The 16,995-nt window shown below is 46.4% G+C and overlaps 1 protein-coding gene across 1 annotated transcript in view; it reads right to left on the reverse strand.

Annotated features, from left to right (window-relative positions):
* Positions 1-4,589: 4,589 nt before the first annotated feature.
* Positions 4,590-16,995, reverse strand: part of UBE2G1 (ubiquitin conjugating enzyme E2 G1) — a 98,044-nt gene continuing 85,638 nt past the window's right edge. The window contains exon 6 of the mRNA XM_032431655.1: positions 4,590-7,620. The gene's annotated coding sequence lies outside the window, so the exon portion shown is untranslated. The remainder of the gene's footprint in view (positions 7,621-16,995) is intronic.

Genomic DNA, 16,995 nt, shown 5'->3' on the forward strand with positions numbered 1-16,995 from the left:
CCGCGGGTCTCGCGAGAGTCTCGGGAGGCGGGCGGAAGGAGCGCCAGCGGGAGGCGGGCACAAGCGGCGCGCGGTGGCCTCTGCTCCCCTCGCGCCTTCGAGGCGCTGGCGTGCGGCATGCCGACGGAGGGGTCGTGGCCGCGGCCCAGGCAGGACCTTGAACGGGATGGACGCAGCGGGCAACGCTATTCCTTGCAGAAACCTGGCCGGGAGACGGCCGAGAGAGGGCCTCCGTGCTCTCCAGGCGCTTTTCCGACCGGGGAGCTGAGGCGGCGGCAGAGGCGACAGGAACCGGGGCCGGGGCTCACCGCGGACCCCACTACGCACCCCTCCGCGGACCCCACTACAGAACCCTCCGCGCACCCATCCGCGGACCCCTCCACGGACTTCACTGCACACCCCACCAGGGACCCCACTACGCACCCCTACGCGGACCCCACTACAGAACCCTCCGCGCACCCATCCTTGGACCCCACTACGCACCTCAGCGCGGACCCCTCCACGGACCTCACTGCACACCCCACCCGGGACCCCACTACGCACCCTCACGGACCTCACCGCGGACGCCACTGCGCACCCCTCCACAGACTTCACTATGCCCCCCACTGTGGACCCCACTAAGCACCCCTCCACGGACCTCACTTACGGACCCCCCCGTGGACCCCACTACGCACCCCACCGTGGACCTCTCCACGGACCTCACCGCGGACCCCACTACGCATCCTACCGAGGACCCCACCACACACCCCACCTCTGACCCCACTGCAGACCCCACTATGCACCCCACCACATACCCAACCAATGACCTCTCCGTGGACCTCACTGTGGACCCCACCGATGACCCCAATGCAGAGTTCACTGCACACCCCACTGTGGACCTCAGTGCACACCCCAGGACCCCACTGCAAACCCCACCAGGGACCAGAGGCCGTCACTTAGTCGTTTAAAGCCCATGCAAGTGGACATGAAGGGGCAGAGAGGTGTCAGGAGATCAGTTGATGACATCAGTTCACGGACCAGAGAGCCGAGAGATCTGGGGAGAGGCGTTGGGCTGGAGGGCCTGCGTCACGTGTCTCCTGTGCGTGTGAACCAGGCGCTTTCCGAGCAGAATCCCCACCTGGCTGAGAGCATGGATGATAGTGTTGGCCAGGCCTTGGGATTTCCTGTCAGACAGAGACAGAGGGCATGAGTGGACAGCTCAGGTGCTGCCTGGGTAGGGGCTGGTGGAGGGTCTCTGTCATATCGAGGGCCGTTGTGGGCCCTGTGGTCAGGGTGGCAACCGGAAGCTCCTAAGTTCGATAGCACTGGGTCATGATAAAGTCCAGGACAGGGAGTGAAACACACCCGCTGCAGTGAACCTAAGAAGCCAGGAAAATTAAGTATTGGGATTGAGAAGTAGGGAAGGAAGGAGACCCTAAGGCAGGAGCCAAAACCTTCAGTGAATCTGGGGATGTCTAATAGCAAAAAACAGGCTTAACGAGTAATATAATCAAATAGCAGGAGATCTTTCAAAACAGATTTGTACTCAAATGAGAAGCAAAAGAATGGTGATGGCACCCATTTCTGGAAGCATGAGGGCCGCAGGGGAAGTGGTGGCTGGGAGAAGGTAGAGATTGAAGAAAGGGCCTGAGAACAGGATGAGGGGTCAGAACAGCAGAGGGGGGGATCCCAAGTTGGAGAAGCCGTGGGTGCTATCAAAGGTAAGCATTCGTGGGTAGTAAGGGGGAGTAGAGAAGGAATTCGGAGTTTGGATCATGGGGTTAAAGTTCTGAGAAGAGGGAGGGACACGCGGGAGATGGAAGAGAAGAGGTTGTCAAAAATGTGTCAGGACAATGGTTTGCTCAGGGAAATGATGTTCCAGCTGTGGCAGGACACTAAAGATGCACGGGAGGTGGGCAGGGGCAGACTGGCGAAGCTGGGCTGAGCAAGCCGCACTTAGACTAAGGAGGATTAGGGGAGGACTTGCCTGGCCTAACGGAGCTGCCATAGCCCAGAGCTTCCTTGTCTGTCAAGAATGGCTTAGAGGTGTGCCAAATGGTGAGCCATTGGCGTCATCAGTGTGGCCTGGCAAGCCCGTCTCCTTTGGCCACAAGCAGCTTTGTCCATTTAAGAGCACCCTGCAAACATTTTCTGGGGCATAACAGAAATGAGGTGGAAGTGTATGGGAAATACCATCAAAGCTGATGCCTGTTTTGCATCAGACCATTTATCTTGGTCTCACCAGCACCAGCCTGGTATCTGACATACAGCAGGTGCTTAATGTTTGATGAGTTGTTACCTCTGTGAGCTATACCGACAGTCAGGAGAACTAGGTTCAAGTTTGGCTCAGCCGCTGATGTGCTGCGTTGATGGAGGCAAGTCCCTGCAAGCTCATGCTCCCATCTCAGACTCTACAGCAGTTTCAACAGGGAGCTGGACTGGAATCTACAGTTCTTAATGATTTGGAGGGTCATGACCCCTTGAGAATGTGATGAAAACCAGGGACAGCAGGACACATGCAGGAAGAAACAAATTTGTTCCCTTCCAGCTTGCTTGGACTAGATGCCCACAGTCAAATGGAAGCTCACTCAAGGGCTTGAGTACTTCCTCATCACAACCTCCCTCAGACGCAAGCGCAGTTCTCTTAGAAGGGCCCGGGATAGAACCCGATCCTGGGCCCTTGTTTTCTGAGTGTACTCTTAACTGGTTTGAAAGCCCTGAGCTACGGAGAGGCCTACAAAGCATCGCTAGTACTGGACGAACTAACAACACCCAGCAGGCTTCAGTGGAGATCCCAACATTAGATACGACCGGAAATAGAGACATTTTGAAAAATCTGAGCACTAGAACAGGGCTCAGTATAGACCTGGTTAGGGTTTTGCTCAGATGAAGAGGAACTTGGTGTGGAGTTATCCGGGACAGGGAGCATGAGGTGCGTGAATGGTAAATGCTGACTGCCTTAAGGGCACAAGGGAACAGGGTCTTCCTGGGGGAGAAGCACCATGTCACGGTAGAAAGGGGAAGAGAGGGAATCACTAGACCAGTGAATTGGGTTCAGGTACAAGCCTCAACATACGCACGCTCTGACTTTGGGGAAACCGTCCCTGAAGTAAGGGATGACAGCACCCGCTATGCAAGTGAGGCCGTGGAACTGAATCCCGGCTGTGAAACTTACTTGCTCTATAGTTTTGACACACTGACCTGAACCTGTTTCCTTATGAGAAACCATTACTTTGGAGGATCCTTGTAAGAATGGGACTACATCCTTTATGAGACACACCTGTACAAGCCTGCCACAAAGTAGAAGCTGGATAAATAGAAATAGGATTTCTAGGGCTCCTAAGGAACACACAGCGTGATCATGCTTATTCCTAATGAGATACTGCTGGGAAGGGAGAAAAACCAAGTATTTTGCCTAGGACTTTCTGTGCAGCTCCTAGGTCTAAGATGTGTCTGCTTTTTGTGAAAGCCTTTTCCTTCTCCTCTGATTTATTCCATCTGTGTGAATAGGATTCAAAATTTTTTATCATTTCACTACAGCTCTGGGGGGCATGCTGGTTCAATGAAACAAAACCATAAACCCTAACCCTACCTTGGCAGTCCTGTTACACACACCTGAAACTGAGCAACCAAAAATGCCTTATCCTGAAAATAGTTTGCTCTGCAAACTGAATTCCTGCTGGGGTTTGCAGTCCTCTGAAAAGGCCTGTCTTTATGAGGGTGAGGGAGAAAATCAGCGGGTCCTTCTTTAAAGCCCAGAGCCTTGCACACAGTAGACCTAGTCCAACACCTGTTTCTTCGCATTTGAAGCAGCTTGTTTGCTATAACCTTGGGCAGATGATTGTGCATAAAACTGGTATCTAATGTTCAGGGACATCATCTGGATCCTTTTATAATTTATTTCAAATGTATTTATCAGGAAAATTAAATTTTGATGATGACCTCCCATCTGCTCTCAAGGATTTTCTTTTCTCTAACTCGGTTCTGATTAGAGATCTGGCTTCTTGTTCTTTTCTCTGGGAGGAGGAGACCTTCACAGCCACAGGCAGCGTATGTCCCAGCAAACACCCCCTCACAGTTGTAAATCCACATGGTGGAAAGCTAGGCAGTGACATCCTATTAAGAAAAAAAAAAAAAAGAAAGAAAGAAAAAGTACTCAGTCTTGCCTCTTTTCGCCGCTAACTTACTAAGTGATCCTGGGCAGGTATTTGGGCCACATTTGCCCATCTGTGTGGAGGGAGGGAGGGTGATGCTTGAGATGGTGCGTGTGGTCTCTTCCAGTTCACTTTCAAGTCTGGGTTCTTAACCTTCTAGCTTATTATGTCTGTGGTAGAGCCAATTCAGGCCGAAGACAAAATCCCCAAAAATGCCCTAAGTCAGCAGGCACACAACCCTGGTGAGGAAAAGTGCTTGGTCCCATACTGGAAATTTTAAGACTGTTACATCAGATTGGAAGTCAACTTCCCACCCTCTGGTTCTTTCTTTAAATGAAGTTTTAAGAATTCATTATCAAGATTCCCCTGTGGACCTTTTGGTATCATGTGCTGTTTAGAAATAATCCCACAACTTGCTTTTGAGACCTGCATCCTAAAACCAAAATAGCTCCGTGATACAGCCTCTAAGTCATCATTTATTGATTTACAGAGCACCCACCACATGATGGAGGTGCTTTACAATACAGCAAACATCACAACAGAACTCATAGTTAAATACAATCAACAAGTTACAGAACTAAAAAAAGCTGGAATGAAGCAACATTATGTCAAATTTCAAAGATGCTGAGAAGTGGCAGGTACAAAGAAGGTAATTCCACCAACTGGAGACCAGACAGGCAAAAATAGATACACAGGCACCACAACCCAAAATGTGCAGATTTGTAGAGGGTAAGTGAGCATATAGAATAAAATTTCACAACCGAGAATGAAGGCCATTAAAGATACCAGGACACCCAAGTGATCAGAGAACCAGGGGAATCGCCTCACAAAGAGACCGCCTTGTAATGACAAGGAAACCAATCTCACGTGGATTTTAAACTCACAGAAAAGAGGCCAGAAAGCCACTGAGATCATCCATCCCATTATGAGCACAGACTGAAATCTATAAGCCTTTACAGGAACTTGGAATCAATTTAGGAAACAGCCAACAATTCTAAAACCCATAAGACTGTATAGATGTTGTTGATAGTTGGCACAGAGTTAGGGAGAAAAATCCTTTTCCTAAAGCAGAGAGGACTCACCTCACACTAGTGATGAGGCACTGGTGGGACAAAAGCCACCTGGATCAGTGTCACCTGAGAGTGGTTTAGTATCAAACGTGGAGGCGTGAAGTTCACACTGTCAGATGAACACGGGGAAAGGCACAGGTGACGCCCCTGGCAGAGGAGAACAGGTCACACCACCTCCCAAGGCCTGTGTGTCCCCATGTAGCACGCCAGGGCGCCAGGTGGAAAGGAGCATGAAGGGAGGGGCACTGGTTCCTGGCTCTCCCTTCGACTCCCCTAGATCTAGCCCCAAAACACACATGGTTACACCAAAGTACCTGCATGAAAGTGGCACTTAGAGTTCAGTAAGAGTTGTCCCTGAGTTAGTAGGTCATTTGCTGCTCCCTGAAGAGTCAAATCCCAGGTTTTAACTCAACAGATCACTAGCAGAATCACAGCAAGAGGAGAGCAAAATCCAGTCTCCGTTCTGCCACCAGCAACCATGTGAACAGTTTCTGATTTAAGAGTAAAAGGGATTGCATTCAAATCCCAGGCAGGTGTGCAGTACCAGCACTTTGGGGCAACGAGTTTTACAGTCTTTGAATAAAAAAAAAGTCACAAATGAACTTCTTGAAGAAAACCAGCTGCAATGAATCAAATCAAACAATTTTCACATTCAGTCATTACACATTTATGGGTTTTTATAATGCTTCAGAGTAAAGAACAGACAAGGATTTAGAAAAATCACTCTCTACTGTGTCTACATCCTCAACCATTTTACTTTTGCTTAAAGAAGGACATGCAGAGTCCACAAGGATGGGTTACTTGTAGGGACCCTTTCACTCTCTGCCAAAGCATCTCTCCAAGCCCCACAGAGCAGAGACACGCAGATTCTCACGGAATCATGTCCCATCTGGTACTGTCTCCGTTTCTGTCCCTTACAGGCCAACTACTACACTTCCCAATCCCAACCTCACACCCAACACAGGGGAACTTGGGCCTGCCATTAACACTGCACACGTTCACTTCGTCATTTCCTGAAGCTGTTTTAGAAAACATGATATGAAATATACTTATGCTCAAACACTAATAAAATCCAAGTGCACTATGTCAGTGACAGAATCTATGTGTCAAATAGCAAAGCATTCACACCCCTATAATGCTTTGAGATCCACATAAGAACCTAGATAGAGCCCAATACATACACTGCCATGGCCATGGGATTTTCAAGTATTAAGTCTGTTTGCATAAGGAATCAACCTGAGATTTTTCTAAACTGCACTTCTCTGGCATTCAGTATTATAACCTTCATTCAATACAATAAAAGCCAACAACTTGACAATTATTGGAAAAAAATTATATTTTGGAAGAACTCACTACATAAGGTGACAGAATTCCAAAATCAAATTACATGAAAATATACATCGCAATTTCTTTGTACAATAAGTGAGAAAAATCTGCAATATAGAAGAACAGAGGCAAAGAAATACGGAGGGCCACGGAGAAAGGGGCGGGAGGTCAACAACGTCTGTAAGAGCAAACCCACAAGTTAAGCAGAAAGCCTGCAGCTGTGCACACTAATCCATCCAACCTGAACGCCCAGGAACGAACGGGAAGGCAAAAGCAAAACCAAACCAGAATTTTGTACTGTCTGGGGCAAATTTCAGTAAGTTGAATTCTGAACCAACTCTTTTTAGTTCTCAGGGGTGACTGAGTTCAAGAACTCTCAACAGCCAAAATGTGGTATTGCTACACCCGATCCAAGAGATGGTGCAACTAGAGTACCAAACGACAAGCACCTAGTGATGACCACTCCTCTGAAGTCATCGTTAAAAATCAAGTAGTTGCTTATTAAGTATTTCAGTACTGGAACTAAATGATTTGAAAACTTTCTGGCAGAGAGAAGAGAGAAAAGCAAAGGGGAGTGTGTCAAAACAAAGAAGATACAAAAGTTTAGTAAGTGAAAAGAGTTTAATGAAGCCTCAATGGTTTAAAGGAAATTAAATGGAAACTTTTAATCCTAATTGTTTTTCATCTGACATGCTTTAAGGAGTCTTTTAAAACTGATAAGAAACAATGAATAGGGAAAGAAAACCTGCTAAAATCTTTTAGAATTTACACGATTCTTATTCTACTACAAGAAAGCATTATTTGGTACAAGGTGTATTTGTGGATGTACATGAATAGTATATATATTATCCGGATCATGTTGTGCTATGTACAGGTCTTTACAATTCTTCCTGAAGGTTAAAACAGTTCATTAGAATTCAAAATGCGTAATCCTCTGTAAGTTGGCACTTGTTAGGCTCTTGTCAGCTCTGATACTGGCATGTTCTATTGCAGCCCCGCTCCAGCCAGTGTCGCCAACTTGTTACAACAGAAGTCCAGCAATAGGTGGGTAGAGTGCAGGAAAAACAGTGCCATGTTTCTCAATTGGAGACCTGCGACAAAACAAACAGCATCACATAATGAATTTACAGAAGAATTAATTGATTAGAAATTTTTATTTGTATTCTATTTCTTTGGAAACAAGTTCTTAATTTCATTTTCAGCTCACTTTTGTGCTCATCCAACATGGTAGCCACATAGGCCCATTTTATTTCAAATTTAAATTATAGTAAATAAAATTTACAATTTAGTTCAAGTGCTCAATATGGCTAGTGACTACCATACTGGACAGTACAGATGTAGAATATTTCTACCTATCAGCGCAGAAAGTTCTATTGTACTTCCCTACTTTACATTGTTTTCAGTATCCCAAATGTCTGTCAACTTATATTGCATCTAGAATCAAATACAGAAGAACTACTTACAAGTCAAGTGATTTGGAAATTTATTAAGTATTTAAGGATATTCAGAGAAACAACGTAAGACTGCCATACTTCCCAACTTGTTGAATTTTATCCAACCCTATAGGTTCAGTCCAAACCCATTTTCTACGTGAAGCTGCCCCCAACGGACCCTCTACTCCAAGTACAGGTACTTCTATTACTTTGCATCTGGCCGGTCTCATGCCCTCAGTCAGCCTAGAAGTCAAGAACCCCATCTAAATAAAAGCAACTACTATCTTATCAAGCACTTATTATGTGCCAAGCAAGTTTACAAACTTATCTCAGGCAGTGTTCATAAGCACCACACGAAGGCGTTCCCCCCTGTTGTATAGAGAAAAGTGAGACACGGTGGCACAGCTAATAAGGGGCAGGGTTTCTTGCTCAAAAAGTGAGAAAAACACTAGGTTCAAGTTCAAAAAAAGAAAAAGTAGTCTAAGTTAGGGGCGCCTGGGTGGCTTAGTCGTTAAACATCTGCCTTCGGCTCAGGTCGTGATCCCAGGGTCCTGGCATCAGGCCCCGCATTCGGGCTCCCTGCTCAATGGGAAGCCTGCTTCTCCCTCTCCCACTCCCCCTGCTTGTGTTCCCTCTCTCACTGTGTCTGTGTCAAAAAAAAAAAAAAAAAAATCATAAAAAAAAAGTCTAAGTTAATGATTGGACTTTCCTTCAGAGCTGTTGTTACTGTGTGCTCTGAGTACACAGGGGAGCAGGGAGGGGAGCAGGGAGGAGAATCCTGTTCTTCTATCAGGTCCAGATGTTCCAGAAACTCACACACCTGTTCTGCCTGCCAGGCACAGTGCTGGGCACAAAGAACCTGAACAGAAGATGACTGGAGAGTCAAAGGACATAACGTTAAGCTCCTAACAAAGAAGCCAGGCATACTCAGAGTTAGGACAAATATTTAAGCCACATCAGAGTGTGTCTTCTAAAGGCCTGAACGAATTTATCAACCTCACCATCACCCAAATTCAACCGTACCAAAGCTCTGTTGTGGGTAGAAAGCAAGCTGTGGGCCTACCCACATGTGGCCCTGCATGTGCCCATTTCCCTGACGTGGACCACCTCCCCAAAATAGCGCCTGCGAGGCAGAATGACTGCTCTATTTCCTTCCAAAGGGGTTGTGCTGGTCAACGCTCTCGGCCGCTGGCAAAGCCAGGAGCGCACCAGAAATGCACACATCACCTTCCACAAAAGCAAGCTCTTCCACTGGTGCACAAACACACAAAATGTGCACGGATGTTTCGCTGGAAAATCTAAAGACATTACTGAAACAAAGACACATCATTACAGAATAGGCGTTATATAATTTTTAGGTGATGTTACTTGAATGTTCTTCCAAAGACTAGACCAACCACACCCAAATTAGTCCCTGGCCATTTAATCTCTCAGGGCTGAAACAGAGCTGGGTACAGAGATTCTATAATCATTCCCCGAGGATACAAACAAGAAATTTCAGGGCCATGAAACAATCATTTTAAAAACTGTGTCTGTGTAAGGTTTTAAAAAGAAAAATACTCCAGAGGGGACTGACTGCTCAGTCATTAAACACCTAAAATCAGGCAACCCAGCTTTAAATAGCATTAACTTTTTCAGCAGGAATAGAAAAATCTGTTTTCTCCCATGAACAAAATGTATTCTAAACAGGGAAAAAGCCTCAGTACAGAAAAAGCAAGTCTGTCAAGTCTTTTCTCTAGCAAGATAAATGTGCAACTGAATCTCCTGGTCACACCCTATTTATTTACATTGATGGTCCTGACCTCTGACAGTCATTTATGTTTTGTAAGTGTGTCCCATTTCCAACTTAAACTACATCTGCCTGTTATTAAAATCACATACACTTGATATTAATTGAAATTATATCAATTGTATGTCTTTATGAAATAACCTTAAGTATCTGGGTTTTTTTTACCTCAAAACTTCATATTATTCCCAATTTTTAACCTACAAATCTGGAGATGGTTCACCTCTAAAGGACATCAGTATCTTGGTCTATTTATTTCTAAAACTAGAATCAAATCAATTTCCTATGTGGCTACACAATTCAATTTTTTTTAAAGTCTAAAAAAATACATATCAGGCAAGCATGCTTCCAAATAAAAAACACTTTTGATGTTAAGGATAATAACAAAAGTAATTCCTCACTCAGGAGTAAGTGCTTCCAGTAATCTCAACCGTTCTTCACCGAGAGCAGTCCCTGCGTGTGGGGGAGCTTCCCGTACCTTCCACACAGACGCCCCCGGCGCCCCTCGAGGCGGCAGCTCCCCACCAGCAGCCCACTCCTCTTCCGTGCCGGGGCACCCATGACCGTCCACAGCCACTTCTCTGCTGAGGCCCGAAGCACCTCACAGCCTGGCTCCCCTCCTGTGACCCACCAGCCCACGGGGCTGCTGCTTCCTTCTGCCCTGAAATGTGGCGACCGCGTAAGAGGCTGTCCCTGGCCCTTCTAAGTGAACCTCTGTCTCTACTCTGGGGACCCCCAGTCTTGGCAGGGCCATTCCGCATCCGCGGTGTGCCATGTGCCACATACGGCATGCTCTCCTGAGACACCACCACCTGTGCAAATGGCAGGAAATGAACCAGAATCATCAACAAGAACTGAAATGCTCAGGGTCACCTGTTCTTGGTGTCAGCTCCCACTTCAAAATACAAACCTTCATCCTTAATGATCTGCGACTGTTAAAAAGCAGACCTGTACTATCACATCAATACACATAAATCCTACTGAACTAGCAAAGTCCACGTTAAAATTTTAAAAAGTACCCTACGTCTCTGCCCGTGTTACTATCTACACACGGACATCACTTGTGTGTACGTGAGTGCTGGGGGGAGTCCGATTTCTGAGGATGAAGCTACCGTGTGTCAGTGGTCACCTCCGGGAACAGACCTTTTCCTCACACGGAGAAGCTTCTGTTTCCAGAGTGTCGTCATGCCTGCTTTGTCCCTGCAGCTGGGGACAGGAGTGAGGACAGAGGAGGGGCAGCGATGAAGAGGCAGGCAGGGAGCAGTGACAGAGGCAGAGCCCTAGCTCGCACGGGTGAGACCGGAAGACGCTTCCAGAAGGATGACCAACAGTGTCAAATCAAACAGATTAAGAGTCAAAACTCCATTAAGCTGTGGACGTGGCCAACAGGCGGTCCCCACTATCCCGATCAGTCTACCCTCCTGCGGGGAGGAAAGAAGATGAGCCCAATGTGCTCCAAAGCAGACAGTTAAGGGGAAAAGGCAAAGCCCTCTGTTTCCCAGTGCCCTTTTCCTCCCAAAGTGAAGGACCACTGCAAATTTTATGAATTTTATGTATTTCTTCAAGTCCCGGCTTTTAAAAAAGCTCTTCACCACACAGCGAGTAAGTTGTACTTTTTAACTCAGATGAACAGTACCCTACTCGATGCTGTTTTTTCTTTTTTGCAAATTGCTTTTCCTACTCAAGACTGTTGTTTGAGATTTAACCACCTGGTTACATATAACTAAGTCTACACTACACACGCATTAGTTGCTGGGTAATATTCCACTGTATCAATCGTAACTGACCAATGCTGCTGCGGGGCCTTTTAGAAACTACACACGTGCTGCAAGCGCACACGAGCCAGCCTGTCTCCAGCCACAGCCCGACCCCGCGGGGGGTGCACGGTTCAGACCCCGAATCACCAACCTGCTCTCCAACGCGGACGCGCCTCCACTCGTCCCGTACTTCAATCAAGGACACCGTTTCCCCAAATCCTCACCAACATCTGGGTTTCTCAAACATTTTGATTTTTGACAATCCAGTCAATGTGATGCCACCTTCCTGTACCTTCGTATTTCTGATTACAAACGCAGTCATTTTTCACATTACCTACGCAGATCATTTTCCTTTGTACTGCTTGTTTTCCCACTGATTTACACAAGCTGGTGGACATTCTAGATACAAATCCTGAACACCAGATAGACAATCTCTTCCCAGTCTGCTGCTTGTTTTTAAGTTTATTGTCTTGTCATAATATTTAAGTTTTCGGTTTTGACACAGTCCAATTTATTGATTTTTCCCTTCTCCAGGTGTTTTCTGTGCCTAACAAGTCCTTCTCTACCTTGATATTCTCCTTTATTTTGTTCTAAAATAGTTGTGTTTTTCATACTAAATCTTCTGTTCTGGGACTTACTGGGGACAGCTAACAAGGTCGGGCAGGTTGCTGGTATCAGGGGGTTGCGGTTCAACAGCCCTGCAGCAGATACGGTGGAGTGTTTCAGGAGGTCAGAAAGGCTTAACATGGCAGGAGCCTTGATGTTCAGAAGCCTGCGTGAGACGCGGGGGCTAAGCCTTCAGTGACCCGAGCATGAAACCCACCAAGGATGCAGTCTGCTTGGGATCATCACTTATACCACACATGGTCTCGACTAAGCAGTGGAGAGAATATGCAGCCCCCGCCCCACTTGTGCTTTTCGCTTTCTCTCAAATAAATAAATAAAATCTTTTTTAAAAAATGTTGTTTTAAGCCACAGGATTTTAGACAATTTGTAACACAGAAGTAGAGAACTAAAATAATCCCTCTAGGGGCGCCTGGGTGGCTCAGTCGTTAAGCGGCTGCCTTCGGCTCAGGTCATGATCCCAGGGTCCTGGGATCGAGCCCCGCATCGGGCTCCCAGCTCAGCGGGAAGCCTGCTTCTCCCTCTCCCACTCCCCCTGCTTGTGTTCCCTCTCTCGCTGTGTCTCTGTCACATAAATAAATAAAATCTTTAAAAAAAAAAAATAAATAAAAAAAAAAATAAAATAATCCCTCTAGCCTTAACGCAGAATAATAAGATAGTCTTCTCGTCTGGGGGCCCAGAATGTGGTCCTGCTGCTGATCTGTGGGATGCAAGGATTCACTTCTCCCCGCTGTGTCCTCTCTTCCTCCCACCCCACACCTGAATGAGAAGACAGATAAGGCTGTTAAGGTCTTTATGGAGGATGAGGTATAAATACCAAGAAAAAGTGAAATAAGGAGACAAACTCCTAGACTCAGGGCCTGGGGGAGGGCAGAGTGCTCCCGTCAGGCAGGAGGAAGACGTTCGAGGGGTCTGTTGTACACCAGTGTGCATAAAGGCAATACTGCAACGTGCACATAAGAACTGGGAAGAGGGCAAACCCTCACGTTTTTTTACCACAGTTTTTTTTTTTTTTTTTTTTTTAAAGATTTTATTTATTTATTTGAGAGAGAGAGAATGAGAGAGAGTGAGCACATGAGAGGGGGGAGGGTCAGAGGGAGAAGCAGGCTCCTTGCTGAGCAGGGAGCCCGATGCGGGACTCGATCCAGGGACTCCAGGATCATGACCTGAGCCGAAGGCAGCCGCTTAACCAACTGAGCCACCCAGGCGCCCCATTTACCACAGTTTTTTAAAAAGTGAACGAAATAAAGTCTGGATCAAGTTCCTGAATAGTAATACTTCCATTTTTAGAAAACACAAGTCATGGATTTGGATGTAGACTTTTTTAAAACAATTTTAAATCTATTTTTGTTGAACCTCAGGAGTTTTATTTCACATCTACACCCTATGGCATGACTAAAGCTGCTGAGGACACACAGAAACAGCATGCTGACGAGCCATCAAGAGAACCAGCCTTACGAAGAGTCTGAGTGACCGGCCAGCCTGGCTATACCGGCGGCAAGGAACCGGGTTTCTGTGGCCTCGCCTCATGCGTGACAATTATGTAAGGACAGGGCATGTGAAGATCACACAGGCTCCTCAATCCAACAGCAGCGTACCAAGCTCCGTGCATCGGTGGGTGAGTACAACACAGACCTGCTTTTAGAGGACATGAGTTAAGTCATGGATTTTGATGTGAATTTTTTAAAGTCCAATTTTCAAAGGATTTCACTCTTAGTTAATCCAGATAGATGACTGGGCTCGGGTGCTTATCATGGCAACGTACTGTAGGCAACAAGAAGAGTAAGAAAACACTCATCAGTGACTGCGAGTTAAGGGCTCTGAGCCTGTCAGGCTGGCGGGCGGGTGAGTGGAGCATCTGTTTGAAGAGCAACTGCTTCAGGAGAGGAGATGGGCCTTGTCCCAGCACGTGGCAGAGCAAGGAGGAGACGCGTTCCAGAGCCCGGGCGTGGAAACTAGCTCCCTCCCGGCCGGCACTCAAACACTTCCCGAGTGATGGGGAGATGCAGCCCAGAGAGAGAAGAGCTACAGGAACAAAGGGGGAAATGACTAATAGTTTTTAACACACAACAGGTGGGACTGGGTACTTGCATGCTGGTCTAACAAGTCTGCATTAATATGCATCAATCAGTGTTTCCCAGGGAATGTCCATCTCTGCCCACAGGTGAGAGAAAGGATCCTCCTGATGAGCTCCCAACTGACAACAAAATACTAATTCCTTTATTCAGTTCTTATCAACGAAAGACACACACACTTCAAGGACGATCATTTTTTACACAAAAGCCTGAGCTTAAACAGTAACTACAATGAATCATTCACAAAATTGGTGTATTAATTTTATTTAAAATTCCACTCTATCAAGGACTCCAGCTGCCGCGTGCTCTGCAGCAGTGCGAGCCATCACCACGTAGCTGGCGGACAAGCAACACGTGAGGAGGATGTTCTGTTACTGACTTTCCAATTATTGCTTCTTTACTCTTTAACTGGACGTTCTCAGTTCAGTGTCATCATTCACAGATCATATTTTCAACTAACCTATTCCATACAATGAGGTATTTTGAATCAACATTATTTTCTGCCTCTATCTTTTTGATGAGTGCACTTTACTCTTGGGAAGTATACTTTAAACACACGTGTGTGTTATGTTCCAATATAAACTAACTCTAATCCCACTAGCAAAGGAGAGAATATATAATCCCTTACAAAATTTGTTTGTAGCCCCTCAGTAGTATGTATTTTATTTATTTAACTAATTTGCAATATACTGTCAAGGTAAATATAATAAAATTCTTGGTTATTTCTTAAATTTATGAAGTACTACTTATGAGATAAAATCACGTGTACCCTTGGCTTCAGTATCTGCAATTCTCTGTCGTTGTCCAACTCTCTGACTTTGAAACCATGTGGGTAAGAGATCCCTAGGACATGGTCACATCCACGCAAGAACCCATGCGAAGAGCAGAGTGGACACCGGGCACAGCGGGGGCATCCAGGACAAGCATCCGGATGAAGTACAGGCAGGAAAGCACAGTCCCAGCAGACTGAGACGTGGTCTATGAACAACGGTAGGAAGCAAGGACCACGGAATAGATGGGAGGAAGGGTGAGGGAGGGAAATAAGGACAGGATTATTAACAAAACATAAGCAGCTTAGACACAACAGGCTGGTGGAAAACAGAAATAATCTGAAGACCGCAGGTTGTTGCTATCCTTGGTCGTAACAGAGAGAAGTAAGGTTGACAGCCGGCATTTCTGGTCACTATGAGGAGATCAGAAACCAGGGACATCAAACATGGAAACAGGGCAAGTGGTGGGTAGACTCAGTCTTACTTCTGATTTGCACCTTTGCATTTGATACAGTTCATCATAAAAATAATAAATAAAAATGAAAACAATGTGATGCTAGTTTAGGGGTAAGATAGGCCAACTAATAAAACACATTAAGGTCAGAAACAGATCGACACATACCTGGAAACGTAACTTCCTAGTATAACCGACCCTGAGCATCGGTGGTGAAAGAACCTGCCGACAATCGCAGCAGCCAATGGTCGTGGCCTGGGGTGCGGGCAGGGCCTCACTGCACACCAACCAATTTCAGGGGCTTCAACACATATACCAAAGGCAAAGCCATACAACTTTCCCAAGACAAGATGTAACAGGAGCTTTCTGGTGGCAGAGAAAAGCCAGAACACAAGACACAACCCCGCACAGGAGAGGCCTAATCCCACTGCAGTAAAGTTAAGAACCTCTTTTCACCGGGGCGTCTGGGTGGCGCAGTCAACTGAGCGTGTGATTCTTGACGTCTGCTCGGGTCGTGATCTCAGGGTCATGAGGCTGAGCCCTGTATCGGGCTCCGTGCTCAGCACAGAGCATGCTTGAGACTCTCCCTCCCTCTCCCTCTGCCTCTGCCCCTCCCCTGGCTCAAGTGCACATGCCCTCTCTCTCTCTCAAAAAAAAAAAAAAAAAGAATCTCTGTTCATCCAGAGATTCCACAAAGAAAGGGAACTGACCAGGATACAAATCCAGAAGCTAACAGAAGAACAGCCCAAGAACAGGAATTTCCCAGGGAAAGGGCCAAACACATGAAATGATAGTCAGCTGGGCCGGCCACACACGTCAGAGCAAGGGCTCACTCCACACCCTTCCAGATGGAAACTTCATAGAGGTCTGGTGGGATCAAATGCAGGGAAGGATCCAGAGTAAATGGAATCCGTTTCCTTGTGAAAAGGAGTATAAATAGATGCAGAATTTTGGAGACAACTTGGCATTACCCAGTCCAAGTGATGTGCACAGACCCTTCACTCAACAATTCCAACCCCACGAACACACCCGGAGGGGCTCTCCCTGCGAACATGCAGCAAGAAATGAGACAGCCACACTCACTCTGTCAGCAAACACAAAGCAAAACACACAGATGAGAAACCTCTCCCCACATCAGAGGATAACTGCAGTCGAATCAAGAGCAGGACAGTGACTCATCTAATGAGGTCCCACATGACAGTGACAAAAGATGGGTACAACCAGACACAACACAAACCAGTTTCAAGAATATAACACTGAGCAATACCAAGTCACAAAGGAACGCATACACGGTAGTCCACGAACACACAGTGCAGCGTCCTACAGCACGCTATTTAGGATATTACAAACTGATGAAATGATGAAGGAAGAACTGTGGTGAACACAGAACTGAGCGTATGAGAAGAGGCTGGGGCAGAAGAGGGGAACACAGGGTAAAACAGGTGGCAGGAACAGGATGCACCATGACTTGTGTTCCTTTACATGCTCCATGTCCTAAATAATTTTATCACCCCAACATTTAAGAAGAAAAAAAGAAAGAAAAGAAACCAAGTAACTAAAATGTCAC

The sequence above is a fragment of the Phoca vitulina genome, unplaced genomic scaffold (assembly GCF_004348235.1).
Source record: "Phoca vitulina isolate PV1807 unplaced genomic scaffold, GSC_HSeal_1.0 scaffold47, whole genome shotgun sequence".
NCBI classification, from domain to species: Eukaryota; Metazoa; Chordata; class Mammalia; order Carnivora; family Phocidae; genus Phoca; species Phoca vitulina.